This window comes from Sarcophilus harrisii, chromosome 1 (genome assembly GCF_902635505.1).
Source record: "Sarcophilus harrisii chromosome 1, mSarHar1.11, whole genome shotgun sequence".
Classification (NCBI taxonomy): Eukaryota; Metazoa; Chordata; class Mammalia; order Dasyuromorphia; family Dasyuridae; genus Sarcophilus; species Sarcophilus harrisii.
Genome location: NC_045426.1, coordinates 415,563,059 through 415,587,078, shown reverse-complemented (window position 1 = coordinate 415,587,078; position 24,020 = coordinate 415,563,059). Strand labels below are relative to the sequence as shown.

The following is a 24,020-nucleotide window of genomic DNA, read 5'->3' as shown; positions in this document are numbered from 1 at the left end:
GTTTCTTCTAAACAACATATGGTTGGATTCTCACTTTTAATCCACTCTGTAATCTGCTTCCCTTTAACAGGAGAGTTCATCTCATTCACATTCACAGTTAAGATTACTAATTTCCCTTCAGTTCCATTTTTTTCCCCTTTATACTTTTCTCTTTCCTTTCATCCATTCTCTCCTCACCAGTGAGAAGCCCTACTTTCCTTAATCTGCTCTTCCTTTTATTACCCCCTCCCCTTTTTTTAACCCTTTTTCCTTTCTACTTCTTTCTTCTCTTCGGTCAAACTCCCCTTTTCTTTCCCCTTTCCCTCCTACTTCCCTGTGCAGTGAAACAAATTTCTATACCAAAATTAAGTTTTATGTTTTCCTTCTCTGAAACGTTTGATGAGATTATGGTTCAAACAATGCTCATGCCAGTACAATCTTTTCTTCTATTTTGTGTGCTTCTTCATATGATATAATTTATCCCATTTGACCCCCCCTTTCCTTTTCTTCCAGTACAATTCTTTTTCAAACCCTTTATTTCCTTTTTTATATCACCACATTAGAGTCAACTTATATCCACACCCTCTATCTATGTATACCCCTTCTAACTTCTTTTGACAAAGATAGAGTTCTCAAGAGTTACAAGTATCATCTTCCCATATAGGAATGTAAACAGTTTAACATATAGGAATGTAAACATTTTAACATTAAAAAAGCAATATCATCTTTTTTCTTTCATGTTTACCTTATGCTTCTCTTGAGTCTTCTATTCGAAGATCAAATTTTCTCTTCAGTTCTGATCTTTTCATCAGAAATGATTGAAAATTCCCTATTGGATTGAATTATCTTTCCCCCTGAAAAATAATGCTTAATTTTGCTGGATAGTGGATTCTTGGTTTTAGTTCAAGCTCCTTTACTTTACTTTTTTTAAAAAAACTTTTTTTTCCCTTTTTCTTTACTTTCTTTTACTATCACATTCCAGGCCCATCTATCTTTTAATGTGGAAGTTCCTAAGAACTGGGTAATCCTAAATGAAGCTCCTTGATATTTGAATTGGTTTTTTCTGGCTGTTTGTAATATTTCTCCTTGATATAATTCTATATAATACAATATTCCTTAGGATTTTCAGTTTTTTGGTGGGCTGATTAGAAAACATAGCCTCCTGACCTATCAATACATCTGTCAGAATTGATGTGTTTACAGTCTTCCTTCACTATATCTGAATTATAGCTTCTGTTGTCAAGGTTTCCTCCTCTGCCTCCTCATTTTCTACCTCAGTTCACATGGGAAGTCATATATGCTCTGTCTAAAGGAATATAACTTTTTATTTCTTATTTTTGCAAGGTATCTTTGGGTTTAGGGGCTAGCTTCTTTTTCTTTCTTCCTTATTTACTGTCTTAATTTTTTACTTGTTTGTTGTTTGTTTTGTATTGTTTTCCTGAAAAACTGGGACAATTAACTTTTTTCTCTCATAGTTTTCATTCATGATTTCTTGAAAAACTTCTGAAAAAAAGGGGGCGATTGTAAAAACCCATGGCATTCAAATGGAGTTATTTGACTATGCCTTTAAACCTCAATCCTTCTGACTTTCACTGATTGGCCTGTAATAGTTTGCACCCAAGCCTCACTTACTCATTATTTGAGCTTTGATTTCTGAGAGTATATATAAGTAGCAATGGTTTCTGTTCTGGTCTGAAACTCTGAGAGTCATTCCTTTCCTTTTATGAAGACACATTACACCATTTTTGCCTCAATTCTTATCTAGACTTTAATTATTGAATGGGTTTTTCCTCAGACAAACTGAGACCTGGAAAAGATGTTATTTTAAATTGTCAGGTTTCTCATTGCATTATGAGTCCATCACCAGAGTCTTTGAAGCAGATAGTGAAGCTGATGGCTTTGTACAGCCCTGTCTTGGTTAAATCCAATTCACTTACAAGCCAAGACATCATCTTCTGATGTTAATTGGTCCTCAAGAATGAAAGATAAATAACTAAAACAACGTGCCTACAATCTAGGGAATGAAATAAGACATATGTACTAGCAACATACACAATAGAAAAGATGAAAAAATAATTCATGCAAATTGAATGAGAGTCTTGCAAAAACCTTTCAGAAGGAGGACTCTAGAAATAATAGAGGTGAGACTAATATTAAGATTCTAAAGAAACAAAAGGCAAAGATGAACAAAGATGACAAAATGGCACAGTGAAAACAAGGCTAGCTTTCTCACTGAAGCTCTGGAATTGCCATTTGTATAACCATACACTTAATTCACTGAACCTCAGTTTCATCATCTCTAATGTGAGAAAATTGAACTACAGGATCTTTAATGTCCCTTTTATTTCTCAAACTAAGGTCACTTCAGCTTGTTTTCAGATCAAAAGTTAATTGTAATATCAAATTTCTTTTTTTTTTTTTTTGGTTGTTTTAAATAAACATGTTGTCTTTTGGCATTGTGTTCCTCTCTGTTATTCAAAGTCTTTCATAATCTGTGCACGTACACATACACACACACACTTTCAGACTTTGTACATCACATATGCCACTATGTAATGCAGAATACAGTTAGATTTGACTTCTCAAATAAGGAATTCTATTTTCTGACTGTTGGCATTTTTGTAGCCTTCTCCCATGCTTGGAATGTTCTCTCTCATATCTACCTCCTGGATTCCCTGAGTTTCTTCAGATCCAAGCTAAACTCTCATTCATCTTCTACAGAAAACCCTTCTAGATTCATCTAATTCTGGCGACTTCTTCCTATTATTTCCAATTTATCTTGTATACTACGTGTTTGTAAACAGTTATTTGCATTTATTTCTCCAAACAGATTGTGAGCTCCTTGAGAACAGGTACTGTCTTTTTCCTTTCTTTATATTCTCAGGGCTTAGCAGAGTGTCTAGAAAGAAGATGGTATTTAATTAATCAAAGTTTTGTGATAGAATAACAGACTGGCTTCAGAGCTTCTGGTTTTTAGGTCCTTAATTTAGCTTCTTTACCTCATAATCAAGTAACAAGCTCCTCTGATGCATTGGAATACACATCTTTCCTGCCTCTTTCCATCTGACCATTTAACTAACTACAAAACAAAATAAAAATAAGAAATAGAGAAAATCTTTATATGGGAATGGAAATTCTACAGAGCAGGGCAACTAGGTGGTGCAGTAGTTGGACACCAGCCCTGAAGTCAGGAGGACCTGAATTCAAATGTGGTCTCAGACACCTAACATTTACTAGTTGTGTGACCCTGGGCAAGTTACTTAACCCCAAATATCTACTAAAAAAGAAAAAAATTATACTCAGCTACAGCCTAGCTGTGACTTTATATAGATTTGCTAGTGTTAACTGAAATGCATTCAACATGTAACCTGTGGGTGGCTGCAGTCATACGATGAAGGCTAGAGATAAAAGAATCAGGAATCAAATAGAAGTTTAATTTCAAAATGAGGGAAACAACTTGTAAACAAGTGCACAATGATGTGTGTGTGTGTTGGGGGAGAGGGAGAGAGTGTGAGGAAGACCTCAATAATACATATACCTAGTAACTACACAGTGAGTTGACAACAGTGAGAGGTAACAGAAATAATGGGACAAGTTTGATTTCCAGCTGGGCTTCATGACCACAAGAAATTCTGGGATTTTGCTGCACCTGAGATAATCCAGAAGGTGAGTGCAAAAGATTGTTGTTTTGCCAAAGTCAGGGCACAGCCTGCTTGCTGGTCCTAGGATCTGGAAAACAAGGTGTCTCCTAAAATCTCAATCTTTTCCTCTTTGGGTCAAAGGAATGGAGTCTGAAGGAATCACTACCCTTATGAAAAATAAAGGAGAGGCAAGTATAAGCCAAGAAAGCACGCAGGGCCAGGATGAGAAACCCAGACATCACTGCTAACCATTATTTGCTTGTTGGGGGGAAATGGGGCAAGAATAGAGAGGGAAAATGCCAAAACATGCCTTAAATTGGGCCTTGGTGGTTGGGCACATAACAAAGCAGAGAGGACACAACAACACAACAAACAAACAAACAAAAAATCTTGAGACAGAATACACAGCCCTTATCCAAAATCTTGGAATAGCTATTCACCTGGATATTGGCAGCTTCTAGATCTGTACTAGTCATATCTTGAGGTGCCTAGAGGATTTTGCCATCCACTCAGAAGCATGGACTTTAATCAAAACGTGCAGAAGTCCATACCCACAAGTTTGACAGCTGTGGGAGTAGTCAGAAAGACCCTTATGGGCCTTTCAAAAACATAGGGGTTGAAAATTATGAGAAAACCCTTCTATCACTCTTTGGATCAGAATTTCTGTTCAGCATAATAGCACATAAAGATGGTCCAATTTCCCAACTACACAGCAGTAGGTTGAAACAATTCAAGTTTTCCTTACAATTCCCATAATTGCATAATTATATTGTCAGCTACAAATCAAACTTCTTAAAGTTCTTCCAACAGACGAGTTCTGAGAAGAGATGTTTACATGTTACCAAGGTGACCAAGAAAACTTAAATATAAACATCTTGAAACCAAAAAAAAAAAAAAAAAAAAAAAAAAAAAAAAAAAAAAAAAAAAAAAAAAAAAAAAAAAAAAAAAAAAAAAAAAAAAAAAAAAAAAAAGCAATACAATAGTCTTCACCAGTTTTAATTTACATCAAGTCTCTTTGTATCCTGGTAACCTATTCTCAATATCCCCTTTAACAAGCAATTTGAGTGCCAGATGTCTCATATCATTATCTGGTCCCTAGATGTATTTTCTTGGACAATAGATTTATTCTCAGGACAGCTCTAAAGTGGTTTCTGCTTCCCTAGCTCCAAATGTAGAAACAAGGAAACCTGTTTTAACTGAGTGAAAGAAGGAAAGGGGGGAATGTGTAAATTTTACTCTGGTTACATTTTGCTCCTAGATAATTCTGCTAGTAATACAGTTTAGTCAATTTGGTTCAAAGAATTTCAGTTCATATGATATTTGCTATATCTATCCTTACTTAAATCCTATAGCTGACATAAAAATCTTTTAAAAATGTATGAGATTCCAATTGTAAATGAGCCCTTCAAAGTTATCAGATAACCTAAAATTGGAAAATAACTTCATTTTATTCACCATTATCAATACAATTTGTGTGTAAAAAACATTAATAATAAATCTTTCATTCAACTTTGAGAATTTATTGCTAAAACATATTCAGAGCTTATGTATGCATGTGTATATAATTCTTAGAGAAAACAGTCTAATCCTGTTGCTTTCTCAAAATTTATTATTCCATTTACTTTAAAAAAAAAACTTTTAAAAACCTTCATGTTACATCTTTGTCTTATAGCTTTGTTTAATCATTATCCCCTTAAGGAGGATATCATTCCTATATTATACTTTGACCACAAATATAAGTAAAAATCATAAGTGTTCATAATTGCCACCTATTATATATAGTAACTCAAAGATGTTCCATAATCAATTTATTATTTAATAGATTTAGTTATGTACTGTCAAACATCTTGATTAAGGAAGTTTGCTATGAAAGGAAAAAAAGGAGCATGGCTATATCATAATGGAAAAAAGAACTCCCATAGTTCTGTTTGATTATGGGCATGAGTCATATCTGAAAGCCAATCATGTTGTCACAGGGTTTTAAAAGCAAGACTCAGGATAAATCATGTGGGGAACTTGAAAGGCAATAACAGAAGAGAAAACACAATGGGGAGTCATAAGTATCCTACCTAGGTCATGCCATACTTGTCCCCAAAAGTTTACATAGGCAAAGACATACATCTTTAACAGTTTACAAACTGCAGCTCATGTCATTTTCTTCTATTGGCATCATGACAATTCAGACTATTTTCCTTGCAAAGAAAGGTCAAAGTAAAAATAGCAAGTTATAATCTCAAGAATTTTTACCTTAAATAGCAGAATTTCACTAACCACAGCCAAGGGCTTCAATATCTTTCCTGATGTTTTCTATCACAATTAACATTTCATTTATCCTTTATAAGTTAAAATTAAAATTTGGAGGCTTCATACATATAGCAAATACCTGATAATTGACTCATCATTACTATTTTGAAACTACATTTTGAAACTATTTTTAAAATAGCAAACATTATTATAATTATTATTAAATGCTTTATGACAAAATATATCATTAAATATCAGTAAATTTTCAACTATTTGGCTTATCACATCCTTTAAAAAACCCAATTCGTATGTAACAGCCTCTAGATTAAAAGGGGAATTTTTTTTTTTTCCTGATGGTGTTCCTGTTACAATGATGTTTCACAAAGAAGGTTATGAGAAAACTAAAAAAAAAAAAAAATCATTTCCTCACATAATAAGTGGGTTAGAAGCAATATCTTAATTCCCACCTCATCCCCATAAAATTTAGTCTACATTTTGAGACATTTCTCAACTTTTGATTGACTCAAGGGACTAAGGACTTTGACAGCTGATGTATATTCTAATCACCTGCATTCAAAATGACCATAAAGAGCTAGAGAGCAGTACAACTACTGGGTCTGTATCACAAAGAGACCATAAAAGAGGTAAAAGGACCCACATGTGCAAAAAAGTTTGTAGCAGCCCTTTTTGTGGTAGCAAAGCACTGGAAAATGAATGGATGCCCATCAACTGGAAAATAGCTGAATAAGATATGTATGTATCTTGTGATACATGTATGTATGTAATTGTTGAAATGATGACCATGCTGATTTCAGAAAAGTCTAGAAAGACTTACATGAACTGAAGCAGAATCAGGAGGACATTTTACACAGTAACAGCAAGATTGTAGGATAAATCAATTATGATAGACTTAGTTCTTCTCAGCAAATCAGTGATCTAAGACAATTCAAAAAAACTTTGGATGGAAAATGCCATTCACATCCAGAGAGAAAATGACAGAGACTGAATGTAGATTGAAGCATGCCGTTTTCCCTCCCTCCCCCCCTTTTTTCCCATTCTCATGATTTCCCCTTTTTGTTCTCATTTTTCTTTCCCAACATGGCTCATATGGAAATATATTAAAAGTGAATGTTTAAGTATAACCTAAAATGGTTAAATAAATAGACAGACCATGAGATATATAGATAGATAGATGAGTAAATAAATAAATGGAATTTTTTTTTAAAAGCTATAGAGAATCCCACATGTTTAGTTGATGGATCATGATCGAAGCTTTGATCATCTGAATAAACTTTAGAAGCTTTTAATGACTATAATCATTGAAGATGTTTCTTCTATGGTCAAGTAATTCTTGGATAACTGTTGAATGATTATAAGATTTTTGGGAAAGCATGCAACACAAATCCTTACAGAAAGATGAGGTTCTCCAAAAAATGGGCATTTTTGGACATGATCAATGTGGGAATTGGTTTTGTTTTATTATTCATATATGTAACATGTATTTGAATTATTTTTGCCTCACCCTTCTTCCCAAATTGTGAAGGGAGGAAGAGGAAATAAGTGATTTTTATTTTTAAATATAAAATGAAATTATTTTTAAAAGTAGAAATGTATCATGTCAGCCAAGACATGTTCTCAATGAGGCTATGGTGACTTCATGATCATTGGTTCTTTTTTTTAAATGGTCACAAACATTGTCTTTTACTGATTTATAATTTATAGGTTCCATATGCTTCATTGAAAAAACATTGAAATAGCATGCCTCATTTTCCAGATGTAGGACATAATTCTTCAAGATAACTTAGAACATTTTAATGGCAATGGCTCAGTAATTATATATTTCAATTTTATTTTCCTTTTTAAAGTATTTTACAATATTTGCTCATTTAAGTCTACTGAATTGAATTCATTGAATTCTTCTCACTAACCACTTCCTTATTTACAGATTTCAATACCTTATAATATTTTTGAATTAAGTTTTATGATTTTCTCCTTGGCAAAGAAAATAGAAAAAAAAATAAGAATTTAAGTAGTGATAACTCCTTTCCTGTTGATACACAAGAAATAATCCTTTTCTTCCTTTTGTTGCTCTTCTCCCCCAATAATTGAAAATGTGCTTTTTGGGGGTTATTATTAGCATTTATTATTATCCTTTTCTCATTCTGAGCTTTAGTGATTATATATTGAGGGAGCATAGTACTACCAAAATTTATTTTCTTTGGAATCAAGGGTATCTGGATTTATGTCTTTTATGTGTATTTCCTGTGTCATCTTTACCAATTCATTGAACCTAAACTAGACTTCCAGCTTAGCTGTTGAACATAATATGTAGCCAAACATATAGGCTGAACACATAGCCAAAAGTAGCTAATTCTGAGTTGCTCATTTTTAATAGGGAAAAGTTTAATTATATTCCATCATTTTTCCACAAAGTAGCAATTACCACATTATTTTTATTAAATTATAATATAATTTTGTTGTGTCAATAACTAGTTGATACAAAAAAGTGACTGATATAACTCATTTCATGATAAACTTTAGAGTATTGAAAGTGACAGGCATACCCCAACTCTAAAATAAATGCTGTTTTACTTCAAATGTAGAAATAATTCATTGGAATTGAGATCTGTTCAAGAGGCTTACTGACAAAGAAATTGTTTTTCTTTTGGAGAGATTTTTTTTTTGGAGGGGGGGAAGTGATAGCTATCACTGTTTGCAAAACAGTTTTGCAAAAGGTTTGCAAAATTTGTAAAAATATTTCTCTATCTGAAATATATTTCTGAATATGTTTATAAGATAATACTATTTTTATAATGAATAGTGAGGAGAAAGTAAAAGAAGAAAATAAAAAAGAATTGCTTTGGGTTTATCATTTGCCACATTATTTTATGTGTAATTAAAATAAAAGTTGTAATTCTATGACACAAAGAAAAATCAAAGCCTGTACTATTAATAAACAGAAACTAACACTTTTATATTCTATTTATACTTAGAAAGATTTTTTTCATGGAATGAAAGCAGAAAAAAACATACATTGTTGATGTTTCTTAAAAATTTTATATTGATTATAGTATTTTATTTAGGTATCAAATTATTATATACCTACTGATGCCTAATTCATTCTCAGCTTTTGGTCTCAATTCCACAAAATTGCAAGATGTTTTGAAAGAAAGTTCATTGTAATAGCAATAAGAACTGCCTTTTTTCCTCAACAATCAACTTTTTCCCTAAAAAAAGAGTAGACGGGCAGGTGGAAGGTTGGTCAGGTATGAGTTACCTTGACCATAAGTCAGTTACTTTGATGAGAGAACTCTAAACAATAATATTAAATGCACAACTTAGACATAGGAAGAAAAATAGTGACCACTACATTCATGTGTGTATTCACTAGGACTAATTTTAAACTACTTTCCTCTTTGACAATTTCACTAAACCAATAGATGAGAGAAAATTTACAGTGCAGACATAATTTATTTGAATATCATAAATGAATTTTAAAAGACTTTCATGATATTCAGCATGGGATGCAGAGGTTGTAAAGCGGTGATGTATTGTCTCAAACAAAAATAATAAGGCTAAATTGAATGGACTATTGATTGTGAAAGGAAGAAAAATGTATGATAAGATTGAGAAAAGTAGGTTGTCATCAGTTTGTGAAATTCTTTAAAAGCTGAAAAGTGAAGCTGATATTTTATCCAAAAGACAATAAGAAACTTCTGAGGTAAATTGCATAGAACAGTGACATATTCAAAGTTATAATTTAGATAAAGCAGTTGGATACATATATAGTGATACTTGGGCCTAGGAGATTGATTTGGAAGAACATGAACAGAGTCTTCAATTCTGGTGGTGGGACAATGATTTGAGAGAAGACATTTTAAAAAATAATATGGAGCTAGAAATGGCAAAATTTCACAATTGTTTAGAGGTTAATTGAGGAAAAATACAGAATTAAAGATACTTGTGAGTTTGTAATACTGGTGACTAAAAGGATGAAGTTATTCTGCCAAGTATTTGGATTTGAAAGGGGTTAGGTTTAGGGAGCAATTAAATTTGATATATTTTGAGTTTCAAATGGCTAAATCCATCCAATTTGGAGTATTCAAAAGCCAATTGGAGGTTCATGGCTGAAATTTAGGCAGATTAGTGGTGTTTATATTGATTGGAAAGCTTTCTGCAGAATGGGGGAATGTGATGAGATCAACAAGTTAAGGGGACAATGTCATATTTGAATTTCTTGAATTAATGCTTGTAATGGTTAGACCTGCACTGATGTGTTCAAGCATGGAGGGTGAGGTATATGAGATAAATCTGGAAAGATACAGAAACAAGAGATTTCAAACGGTTTTGAATATCAACTTCAACCTGGAATTTATTTAGCAACCAAAAATGAGCCATGAAACTCAGAACAAATGAGGGACATGATTGCATTTGTACCTAAGGAATATAAATATGGTCATATTATAAAGAATATAATAATAGGGAAAAAATTGGAGATCAGGACACGTCATGAAGCTAATAGAAAAACTATGAAGATCTCTTTAGAGGCATTTTCACTTAATCTCTTTAGTTTCTGATACGTTTTTTCTCCTCACCTTATCATGTATAAGCATTGTTTTAGGAAAAAAGGAAGAAACAATTATTCATCAAGTGCCTAATATGTACCAGGCATAATACATATTTTAAAATATTTACAAATATTACCCTATTTAAATTTCATGACAAACCTGAGAGTTAACTACTGCATACTATTTCATTTTACAGTTGAGGAAACTAAGGCTAATAGAGGTTGTAATTTGTCCAAAGTAATACAGCTAGAAAGTGCTTGGACAAAGTTTGAACTTAGATTTTTCCTGACTTGATATAGTACTCTACCAGCCTCTTTATGAATTTTTTATTTTATGTCTCTTTATATGTTGTATTCTTCTCCATTTCCCATTTTTAATTAAGGCAAGACTATTTTTATTTTATTTTTGTACACACAATGCCTTGTACACACAATGTGTAATTATATTACACATAATAGTTAATAATTTTGAGGGGATTAGATTTCATTGATTATTAATAAATGCTGATGTTAAAGTGTTAGCAGTGGAATTATACTAGAGAATGTACTTGTATGATATTATGTAGGTAAAATTGCCAAATCTTGAAACCTGGGTAGATGTAAGAAGTGAGAAAGCAGGGAAATTAAAAGATAACAGATGGGGAAATGATTCTGCCATTTATTAAAATACAAAACTTAGAATTGGGGAGTTGATTTAAGGAAAATTATAATAATTTCTATTTTGAAAAAAATGAGTTTAAATCTCAAGTAAAGGTGCTCCAAAGTTAGTTTGAATTATACTTTGGAGCTTTGAAAAGAATTAGAACTGAAAGTGTTTATTGAAAATTAGGTACTTTGTGTGATTTCACAGCTGACTTTGTTTTTATATAACCATGAAAAACAAGAAATTTCCCTCCTTTAACATCCAAAATATTCTTCTCAGCCAAATTATGTTTTTTTCCCTAAGATACATTATTTGTATTGACATAAATGTTTGGCCAAAAAATTGTTTATCGTTTTCCCCCTTTTAATTTATTAAATTTATTAAATTTAATTAATTTAATTAATTTCTCATAAATCAAGGACACTATTAGGGATATCGTGATTTGTTTCTTCAACTGGATGATAGATGGTAATAAAAAAAACTGGCCTGATATGGCACTCTGAGATAATCAGTCCATATTTGCAATTTTATATTAAAACTTGGAAACTCCATTTTAAGTTGTACATTGAGGTTTTACATTTAAGATACATAATCATATTCCTCCTAATAATATTCCTCCAACTTCATATTTACTTACATTTATTTCCATGAACTCTTTTGGAGTAACTACTCCCAATCAAATCACAATATTTGTTACTTGTTTGAGTTCATTCTTTTTCCCATTCTTCCCTGCTGTCTTTCAGATTCAATTGGCTTGTTCTTTTTCCTCCCTTCTTTACTTGTTTCACTAAAGCAGGTCATTGCTTTCTACATTCTTTGTTTTTAAGAATTATTTTGTTGCTCTAACAGCTACACTTTTCTCTGTGAACACAATTGTATTTAGAGTAATTTCCCCAATTAATAATTCTCCTTTAAATTTTCCCATTTGATTCATGTAAGAAGCCTACACAAGACTTTATATATCTCATCATTTTATGCAGGTGGCTATATTGTCAAAGGATTGACCAAAAGGATTCATGTCTTGAAAAGTACTAACATGATGGATAACCAATCTTGGCAATAGATTATGCCTGCTTTTTGTTGGCCACAACAGGGATAGGAACAATGCAAAGTATTTTTACAAATATTTTTTTTTTTTTTTGGTCTTCACAATAGCTCTGCAAACTAGGTACTGTTAATATCCCCATTTTATAGATGAGGAAACTGAGGCAAGTAGAGCAAATAAAATTGCTCAACTTCACTGAGACAATAACTATCTAATGATAGATTTGGACTTAACTCTTCCTGAATCCAGATGCAGATCATTATCCACTTTACCACTAGCTGCCTTTGAAAGACTTATATACTGAGATCAGACTTTTTTTTTAGTCATAGCAATCCATAAAATAAATAATAATATCATACTACTTTTATTCCCTTATGAGTTCTTTCTACTTCTGGACATAATGTAGCAGGGCACTAGAAAAGATGAAATACAATATAATAATGTTTCATAATGTTTGTGATACATTTCTAAATGCATAGTAAAAAATAAACTTGTGATATCATTTTATACTTACCAGATTGGCTAAAATGATAGAAAGGGAAAGTAACAAATGTTAAAAAGGATATGGGATATTAATTCATTGTAGAATTGCAAAATTAACCAACTGTTTGGGGGAGCAATTAAGTATCATGCTCAGAGTCATTAAAGTAGCTATACAGTTTGACCCAGCAATAAAACTACTTGGTATATTTACAATGATGATTGGGGAAAAGGAAAATTATTTATATTTGTGGTTACAAAGAAATGGAAATTTCAGGAATTGGGGAATACTGAACAAATTGTGGTATATGATCGTGATGGAATATTACTGTGCAGTAATATGTGGAAAGATTTACATGGCATAATGAAGAGTGAAATGAACAGAACCAAGAGATCATTGTATCCAGTAATAGTGATATTGTTTTAAAAACTACTTTGAGCAAATAACTTATTTTGTTGATTAAAAATACTCTAACTAAAAGGACATATGAAGATACTACCTGAATTCAGAGAAAGAACATAAAAAGAAGCATACATAGAATAATTTTACATATATATATATATATATATATATATATATATATACATACATACATACACATAAACAAAGAAGAATTTGTGTAAGTGTCTAATGGTAACCATCCCTAAGTGGAAGGGAGGAAGGAAAAATGTATATTATAGTTTTCCTGTATATTTGAAAAGAATAGCAACATATGAATGGTAGATTTTCAGTTTCATGTGTAATCATTCTATTTCTTTTTTTCTTAGTTTACTGTAGTATAGAAATGCTTGTTTTATTCCATATATTAAAAAAATAAAAAGATTTAATGTTTGATGACTTCAAATTCAAAAGCATTATTGACTTTCAGTAATGTATGCATATATTTGTATATGTGTATGTATATGTATATGTATATATGTGTGCATATATGTATTTTTCTGTCCTAACTTTTGGTGACTGGTTTACTTTGTTTACATATTCTTAGGAAATAGAAACTATTTTAATATCTATTCTTTTACACAATTCTCACTTTTAGAAATGTTATTAGTATTTTTAAAAGATAATTTGTGAACTGTGAGTAGTATAGCAGCAAATTAAGATCTAACTGATCACAAATCCCTCACAAACATCTCAGTAATAATCTTAAAAACTCACCAAAAAGAACAGTGATAAAGGCAGCCAGATAGATAGGATAGATAAATTGATAGATAGATAGGAAGAAAAGGAAAGAGGGAGGGAGGAAGACAGAAACAAAAAAAAGTCTTTAGAAGACTTATAGGAAAACATGGAAAATACATACAAGATAAAATAAGCTGGCTGGGTTGAGTTTTGAACCAATTGAAAGAGTACCTTTATCAATGTGATCACAGATTCAATAAGCCTTGAAAGAAGTATGTTCAATTTGGGGTGGGGGTGAGGCTACTAGATAAATTTGTCTTCATCAAACCTTATTCAATAGCATCAGGCACTAGTGTTTGGTAGCAAAAGATTCCAAACAATTGGCCACCAAAATATCATTACCTCTTTACCTCAGTTCACTCAACAATAAGATCAATACTTATATATACAACACAACTTATATATCCAACACAATAATATAAAGTGCATTTGAAAAAAAAGGGGAAAAATGAATATTTAGCCTGAAAAAGTAAATGTTAAAAAAAAAAAAAAGTTAAAGAGAAGCAAGGTACGTGCATATGGACACACACACACACACACACACACACACTTTTTTTCCTTTCCATTTTTCGTACAAAGACATGCTAGCTTTAAATATTTTTCATTACTTATTCATTAGTTATTGAGAGAGGAATATGTGGAAATACCATAATAAGATTTCCTCATAGCTTGGAAGTCAAATTCTTTTCAATAGCAGAGTAAACAATCTATAGTACTGTCAAGGTTCTAAGAGATTCTGTAAGGCTTATTGCTGGTAAATTGAAGGAAATTTCAAGAAAATACCTTATCCAGTGTTAAATCCCTATGCAAAAGTATCTCAAAGAAAAACCTCTCTAGGAATAAGAGGTTCTGAATGAAACCTAAAATTGAATGTATTTCTGGCATTTAAATAAAATCTATTCTAGAAAAAGGAAAATAAACCAAAAACAGCTTATAAAGCAATAATTTGAAAATCCAGATATCTCTCAGTAAAACTGCTTTCACTGTTCTCTCTAGTGAGCACAAAATGAGAAAGAGAGACATAGAGACAGATAGACACACACACATACACATACACACACACACACACACACACACACACACACACACATACACACACACATCCCACAAGCAGGGAAAGAGAAAGAGATGGAAACAGAGAGTTGTAAAAAAAAGTTGGACCAAAGATATTGCTTGAATTTTCATATAAAATTGTTATTGATATGGATAATAAATTCCAATGACTATATTTTAATATCACCAAGAAAATCTGATAACAAGTCTTTTAAAATATATAAATGTGGCAATGGACATGCATTTGCCTTTGTCTTACAAAAAATATTGCTATTTCTAATGTCAATTTGGAGAATGAATATTCTAAATGTTCATTTCTAGTGCATTTTCTCTAGAAGTTTTATAACTCGAATTGTAATGCTGGAGAAACTGAGGCAAGATAGAAATTAGGTTCTTAATATTCTAATAGTGGAGAATTTAGACTAGCTGCAGCTAGCTGGCTGAATGGGACTCTTGTCTCAAAGCATCTAGCATCCAACAATTAATTCCAAAGACTTTTATAGGGCTCCAGCTATCAGGGAAACAAAGGCAAGGAGGGGGGGGGCGGGGGCAGAACACTGTGTGAGTGGAAATTCCAGGAAGGACCATAACTTTTTAATTCTGATAGGTTGGAGGGGTCAAGAAAGTGGTCGAGCAAGAGACAGAAGTATGAGACAGTAGATACCCAAGCGTTTGAGATAAGCCATTTAGAGTTTTATGATTCTGGAATGTGAGAGTAGTCAGAGCTTCAAGGCCCCAGTTCTCTCAGACCCAAGGGGGGCAAGGAAGAAGGGTGGACACAACAATTCCTCTCAGGACATAATAATTCAGGAAAAGTGAGGTATTACTATTCAGAGAAACTGACACAGGGAAACTGAGGCATTACAAAATTTATTTATTATTTAAGTTACTTTCCTTTTAATTTATAATTAATACATTGTATTTTTAATAAAATGTTCCATTTTGATTATTTGACATATTTTAGTCAATAATACAGTAAGTAATATCAGATTTAGATTTTCAAGGATATATATATTCCATACACTCTTTTTGTTTATATTCTTGGAATTTTTAATTTTCAAAATCCCTTTGATTAATGCAGTTTTGTTTTCTCTCCTTTAATTCTCATGTATTTTTCAAATCACATGCTTGTAATGCAGGGTTCTCAAGCTGCAGCAATTTCAATGAGTGAGATTTCAGAAAATTAAGAGTGAGACTCTAAATGTGTCATTGTTACACATTGTAAAATTCTCCATCACAGGAATAATAAACTATAAAACTGCTTTAAGATTGAAGGCAAGTAAGCAAGAAATGGCAGTTGCTCAACCCACCAAGCTAACTATTTTGTTTTTATTGAACTAAGCATTTATAAAAATTGAAATGTACTTCTTATTTCTGGTAGCTCACAAAATATAATGGCCTATATATCTTCTTTAGTTCCTTTCTTGCTTCCCAAACCTCAGATAACTGCCTTTGTAGCATAATCACTTAGCTTTTAAATAATTCTTCGCATTTTTTGTCTTGGGGGGGAAAAAGCAGAAAAAACTTGAGTAGAATATACCAATAAAAACAAACAAAAACAAAACATTTTGACACCCCTTTTGAAATATCTTCCAGCCTAAGAACATTTCCAAGAACAGTTGGTAAGCTCATAATAGCTAAAAAGATAGAATTCCATATACTTAAGTGGGAACTCCAGAAGTCCTCCTGAACCAGGACGGTCTCATATTTAAGACTAACCTACAATAATGACTTTAGACTTGAAAATATTTCAGACTACAATACTTGTATGGAGAAGACGAGAACTCTGGAGAAGTATACTTGAAATAAGGTGTTAACTCAGTAGAATTGATGAGATAATGGTTCTCTAGTTCACATATATACTCAGTACTTAGCATGGTGATGTAACAGTTCTCTAATTCACACATATTCAATATGCTATAATGATGTAATTGTAATAGCGTTTTTAAGGGCTGAGAAGGACTGGAAATAAGATATTTCATTTTTGACCATCCTCCTGGTGGCTCTCCTGCCTCCTGCAATCCTCCCTTAAGATCAAGACTGGGCCAGTATAAAGATTCTAGAATTTATTCCTGACCATTCTTGTTGTGTTTATCCCACTGAAACTAAGCTCTGTCCAAAGGACCTCCAGAAAGCTAACCTGAACATTATACTTGTAAGCTACAGAGTAGGTACAATATACCTGAGGCTAGTTTTGTCTCTGAGAATATCTTGACTTAGGAGATGAATTTAATAGTTAAGTAGATATATGGTTATTCTGAGAAAGCAAAGAAGTTTATAATTTTTCTGCTATGGATTAAAGAGTACTTTTGCAGCCAGAGTTAAAATGTCTTCTAAGTGCTCAAGCATTTCACCATAATAGAAAATTACTTGAGTCAGATATTACATAATTGAATTTTAGAGATAGAATGGACCCTAGACATCCTTTAGTCCAACTCTATCATATAGAGTTATATATATAAATGAGTAAACTGAATGCTAGTTAACTTAAACCATTTACTTGAAGCAACATATCTAGTTTATTAAAAAAAAAAAAAGTAGGTTTCTTGATTTCTTGTCTAGACACCTCTACCATCAAATAAATTAGAATGCAATTAAAAATTGAACTCATTCAGTTTATTATTCTACCCCATTGGCCAACATTTGCCTAATTAAAAAAAATCTCTGGAAAGTTCATGTAATTGATTCAATTTCCCAGTCAAGTTTGGTCAAACTTGTCTAGACCTGGTCTAAAATGCAGAGGACAGCAAGGCCTTTATAATACCCATGAAGAAGTGTTCAAGAATAGTCTTAGCAAAATCATTATTTGTAATATACTTTAATGTATTCCTGAGAGCTATGATTGGAACAGAAAAATCATACAAGTGAAAATTCCCTTTAGGCCATATCTTTCCTTAAGTAAAGTAACTAAGAGCTTTTCCTTTTCTGCTTTTGAAGATTTTTTTTTCAAGTCTGTCATTTGGATTTAATACCAGCAGTAGCCAAATTAAATGAATGATTCTTTACTAGCAGAATGGTAGTATAAATGCCACTGTAACATTTTCAAAGTTTCACAAATTCCCTACTGTTCTGAGAAAATTTAGATAAGGCTATAATGTACATGAATTATGGCATATTAAATTGCAAATGCTGAATTAAAAGTTTGAAAGATATTAAAGATTTTCCCATAAAATAAATTCTACTTTTTTGTTAGAAATATTTATCCAAAGTCTTAATTTTCAAGTTTATTCTTTAAAAAATTGTGTTATCCTCCCAAAAAATAACTCAGAATTAAAAATACATTATATCTCCCCTCCACTTTCTACCTAAGGGGGGAGAAATCTGATTAATTCATGAAGAAGTGCAATGCTAAAAATGGTATAAATTAACTATGCTTGTATTATCTCATAATTAATTCTAGCTGCTATCAAATTCCATAAGCATTTATTAAGCATCTTCTTGGACCATGTCCCAATGTCTGGTAATAGAGATACAGAAGTGAAAATCATCATGATCTTTGGTTCAAGGAACTTGCATAAAGGTAGAAATTAAAATTAAAATAAATTAGAATGTGTTAAAGACAAAATAGAGGTCTACAAAAATCAACATAAAATAAAAATAAGGGCAGGAGGATTAAATTCAAAGAATGATATAAATAATTCAAATATCATTTCTACCTAGGATGACATGATGGTCCTATTAAAGGCTGGATTTTAGATAGCCTAAAACAAGTTATCTTCCCTAGTATAATTGGAAGACTGAGTTCTAAATTTTAGATGAGAATTTTGATAGTGAGGTTAGAGAAATATGTATGGGAAAAGGTGATAAAGAGAATGAAGAAGTAGAAAAGGGAGAGGAAGAAGAGGAGAAAGAGGAAAACAAAGGAAGAGAAGGAGAAGGAACAGGAGAAGAGGAAAAAGAAGAAAATGTTTTAAAAGGTCTCCTTGGATCCTTCCCCTTTACCTTTTAAGGAGTTTAATTTAGATAAAACATTTTGAGTTCAGTTGCAATCATTCTGAGTACCCCATTAGTAAACTTTTCAAAATTTAGATAGAAGTTAGTCTTTCTTGTAACTTTACATTTAAATCTATCTTTGTTTAACTTAAGTTCTGTTTGTGGTTGAGGTAAAATTCACATATAATGTCTAGGGATAGTTATCCAGAGAGGAAATTGGAGAAAAAGCTAACATTTCCTTGGGATTTCTATCAGCTCAGGTCTTTTGTTCTGACATGTCCGTAGAGTCAATGATTCTCTCTTAAATAAAAATGTTATCTTATCATTGCCATGGCTAAATCCTCACATGACTCCTCATATTCATGAAACATAATACTTGTTTCATTCTCTTAAATCCAAATACTTGGACACTCTCCCCTGGTTTTGAAATAGTTCACAAATTCTTAGACCTAGTCTCTTACACAATGACTTTGATTGATTCAAGTTATTCAAGTCTTTTCCACTGTTGGTTCTGATTGTTTGATTAAATTACAATGCTCTTACTGTCATTTAACTACTCTAGAACTCATTTTCCTCATCTATAAAATAAGGAAGTCAAAATAGAAGACAATTCAGGTCTTTTTTGGTTTTAATATAATGATTATACAGTACAAAGGCTGTCCTCAATTTTTTAAAAGGAAAAAAAAATATCATAAATCCATGAGATAGATCTGACTAGTGTTGAAATATCTAGTGTAAAAGTTAGTAAATTGGGGCTCATAATAGTTACTTGATTTGTCCATAATCAGACAGTAAGTCAGGTTAGGGATTTTAGTCAAATATTCTGACTTCAAATTCATTGTTCATTCATACTGGTTTCAAAGAAGTGTTCTTTATGGAATATATGAATATAAATATAGATACATGTATACATATATATTTATATATGTGTGTATATTATATATAGACATGTATATATATATATATATATATATATATATATACACTCACATATATGTGGAGAGAGAGAGAGAGAGAGAGAGAATGAAAGCTGTTTAGTTAGTAAGAAATTATGATAGTGTATGTAAGATGTGATGAAGCATGACTTTCTTAAAAAGCTTTGTAACTTAAAGCCTATATAAATTGTTATGACCAATTCACAAACTGTACATTTTGCTTTGACTATAAAGATCATCTGGAAGATTTGTGGCCTATGTCAAGATTACACCTATGGTTTATTCTATAATTTTACCAAGGAAAATGAATTTTATTTTAGGAAAGTGAATTTTCCAAAATTCAAAGTAAAATAAATAACGTGTGCAGGTTTAATTTGCTTGCAGAACTCAACTTTTGTTTGACTGATTTTCTATGGCAATAATTTTTTGGAGTTTTACATAGTATGTAAAATTTGTCTTCTAAGATTTCAAAAGCAAGAAAAAAAATACTTGTGATTTCTATTTATCTGTTGTCTCTACTTGACATGGATTACTTTTTAAAGTATATATTTAATATGCCTAATATATGGAGAGCTCTTCATTACACCTGGGATTGTAGCTTTCTTGAATATCCCTGCTTTGTGTTTCCTTAGTTGCTTTTATGTTCTGTTGACTTTCATTCCATCCAGACAATGGAATAAATTAAACAGATTGACCTTTAGAACAGTAGAGAAAGGATCTAGGCTAGTTGCCATGAAATATGGAGACAGGTGTCAGCATTAGTCTCCCACTTGCTAACTTACACTCTTGAATCTGAGTCAGCTATATAACAGAGATATATAGATGTAGAGAAGTAGAAAGTGCTATTGATTTGGCACCAGAACCTATGGATACAAAAACGTATTCTGATAATTATTAGCTGTATGATCATGACCATACCATTCACTTAATAATATGATTAGAAGCAAGTCACTTAACAAATCTCAATTTCTTAATCTGTAAAAAGGGATAGAGTGATAATGATTGTTCAGCTTCCCTCACAGAGATTGTCAAGAAAAGTACTTCAAAGATCTTGAAGTTTTGTAGCAAATGAGTAATTAATGGTAAGCATTACTTTCAAAAAATGGAATTCATACCAGCTGCTAAAAATATTAACATTACTCTTTTCAATCATCTCTATAATTCTTTAAATACATTAAACCTCAGCATTTTCAATTTGCATCCCATATTTACCTCTCAGCTTCTTAAAGATGTAGACTCTATATTTTCTTTTCCTAATTTTTAAAAATAATGTTTAAAGAATCTTACAACATTTCAGGCAATAAGAGCATAGTATTTATAACTGGAAAAGACCTTAAAGAATATGCTATTATTTAACAATTTCCTACTTTCTACTCTGCATCTCCCTTTTCTATGCATTTTCCCATAGGACCTAAATTGAAATTGCATTCCTTCCTTTTTATCTTTTTTGAAGTCTTGCCATCCTTTAAAGCTTAGCTTAGTGGCCACTTATTCTAGGAAGCATTTCATAATCTCCATGTGTAAGTATTCTCTCTCTTTCATCTTTATACTATACACATTTGTGTGTGTGTGTGTGTGTGTGTGTGTGTGTGATGGTGAAATAACCAAACTTGGGACATTTTTTATTCTAAACTTAAAGTGAGCATTTCCATACCATAGTAGAAGTTAAAAAAAGAGATAGTTGTATATGAAACTGAAAATCTGTTATGTACAACTTGCTAATTCTTTTAAAGATATAATTAACTTATCATTTAACTTTTTTTTTTATCTCCCCCCATCAAAGAGATGACTCCCATTAGACACAAAGGAGTGTGTATGTATGTGTGTATGTATTATCATTATATATGTATGCATATGTAAACTCATTCTATAAAATGAGTTTTATATATCACTTTTATATATCAGTTCTTTCTCTAGATACTAAGGCAGCATCTTAATTTATATGTCCTTTGCAGTTAATTTGGGTATTTATTATACTCAAAATGTCTTAGTCACTGAAAGTTGTTTTTAAATGATATTTTTGTTGCTGTATAAATATTCTCTTGGTTTTCCTCATTTTATTCTTTATTATTTCATGCATATCTATCCATGTTTTTCTAAGATCATCAAGTCCATCATTTCTCATAGGCACAGTGACATTCCATCACAATCATATATCATCACAGATTCTTAAAAACTGTCCCTAAATTTTAGGTTCAAATAGATTATATGACTTATCAAAAGATATGCAGATGATAATTACATCATTATATAGTAGCTTATTGTTGGCAAAACACTTTCTTCACTACAATAGTATAAATTAGGGTATCTCATTATTCATATTCTTATAGATATGCAAGCCCAAAACATTATGATCTATAAATTATCTCACAACTTGTATGTCAAATGGAGGATTCAAACTCAGATTAATGATTCCAACTTCAGTGAATTGTTTTCTCTATACCATGCTAAGAAAAACATTAATAAATTTGAAATCAAGAGAATCCTAGTTTAATATCCTCATTCTGACACTTAAGAACATACCCAGTAGAAAATTTCTTTACATTTTTTGAAGCTCAGTATTTAACAACCAAGTTGATGCAAGAAGAGGTTTTTGTTGTTGTTGTTTTGTTTTGTTTTTTAAACAGAATTTGCAGCATTGTTTAAATAACTGCTATCATTTATTCCTATTATTATTCCAATTATCCACCCTATTGGAGGAATTCACCTCAATAATGTCTTTGACAGTCAGTTCAATCCTTATTTTTTTTTTCTTTTCCACTAATTCTATGACTGTAGTTCTGCTTTTAATAATATTCTTATTCAGACTGTGACTTAATTGAATCCAAAGGCTTAATTTCCAAGGAAGAATAAGAAGCCTTGCATTTTGAAAAGCAGCATACATTAGAAATGAACAGAGATAAAAGTTGGAAACAATTTTGAGATTAAGAGGAATATATGAGTAAATTTTATAGATTAACTGGAGTAGAATAAGGTTAGATTTTAAGTGATTTAAGAGAGGCTTATTAGTAAACCTGGAAGAATTTTCAAAGAGGAGAAAGAATGAAAAGAGTTGAAGTCTTTGCCATTAAAAAAGGAAGGCAATATATAGGAATTAAGCACCTACTATGTGCCAAACTCTGTGCTGAATGTTTTACAAATATTATCTCAGGTGATCCTCAGAACTCAGGGAAGGAAGTGCTGTCTTTTTTATCTACATTCAGCTGAAGAAACTAAGGCAGATAGTGGTAAAGTGATTTACTTAAGGTCAACCATTAAGAAGGTGTCAGAGTTTGGATTCTATCTGGGATTTTTCTAATGACAATTTCAGCATTTAGCTGTCTCAGAAATGCCATAGAAGTCAGGAATACCATGCAAAATGCCCTTGAATTGGAAAAAAAAATTCTCAAAAACTTGTTAAAACTTCCATTTGTCTTCCCTATACTTCCTTAAGATTGGAGTTGAGTTCCAATTATAATTCCTGAAAGTAAAGCCTGACATTTAGGCTTTCATTATTGTCCTGGAAGCTTTAAGAACTGTGTTACATACCCTGAATTCTTCCTTTTTAACCCATTCTTTTACTCTTGATCTGAATTTACTTTGTTACCTTAATTCTTTATGTTTCCAGTTCAACAGTATATTACAGTCTGGAGTCATATATATGCCTTCTAATCCCAAGTTTCTCTCATTAATTGTCTTCTCTTCTACATGCAATTTTTTCTGGGTCTCTGTTTTCTTATCTGTAAAATAAAATAAATTGTAAAACCCATTCTAATTCTAAATCTATGATCTTAATGTTCATCTATGTTTGTTTGTTTTTTTTATAATCTCAAAAATTAGTGAATATTTTGTTTAAATCACTGAGGATATAATGTCATACATGACTGTATATAAAAGTTCCTGGTCTCGAGGTGATTGCTTTTCTACCAAAGGAAATAACACATACAAATTAAGAAAATATGGAATACATATTAACTAAACACAAATTAATTTGAGGGTTGCAAATGAGGCACTAACAACTGTGAAATTAAGGATGACCCCATGTGGCAGGATTTTCTAAAGCTCAGCTATCCATTCTAAGAGATACAACTGAGAACAGTATATTCCATGTTTAGGCCAAAAATATGGTAAGAGGACATGAAATGTTCTGTGAAATGTTGTTTGTGAGGAACAACAAATAGGTACTTTGATTGGAATATAGTGATTAAGGGAAGTCACATGCAATATCCTTGGAAAAGATTGAGTCAGATTTGGTAAGGTTTTAAATACCAAACAGAAAAGTTTGAATTTGATCTCAGAAGCCTAGGTTTTTTTTTGTTTTTTTTTTTTTTTTGTTGTTGT

The 24,020-nt window shown here is 31.6% G+C and overlaps 1 protein-coding gene and 1 long non-coding RNA gene across 2 annotated transcripts in view; one reads left to right on the top strand and one right to left on the bottom strand.

Moving 5' to 3' along the window:
• CDH10 (cadherin 10) overlaps nt 1-24,020 on the top strand; it is a 287,440-nt gene that overhangs the window by 117,135 nt on the left and 146,285 nt on the right. The gene's annotated exons all lie outside the window — the stretch shown is intronic.
• Nucleotides 1-24,020, bottom strand: part of LOC116420548 — a 56,369-nt gene that overhangs the window by 9,641 nt on the left and 22,708 nt on the right. Inside the window, exon 2 of the long non-coding RNA XR_004230899.1 lies at nt 23,287-23,419. This is a non-coding gene — a long non-coding RNA (uncharacterized LOC116420548). The remainder of the gene's footprint in view (nt 1-23,286; nt 23,420-24,020) is intronic.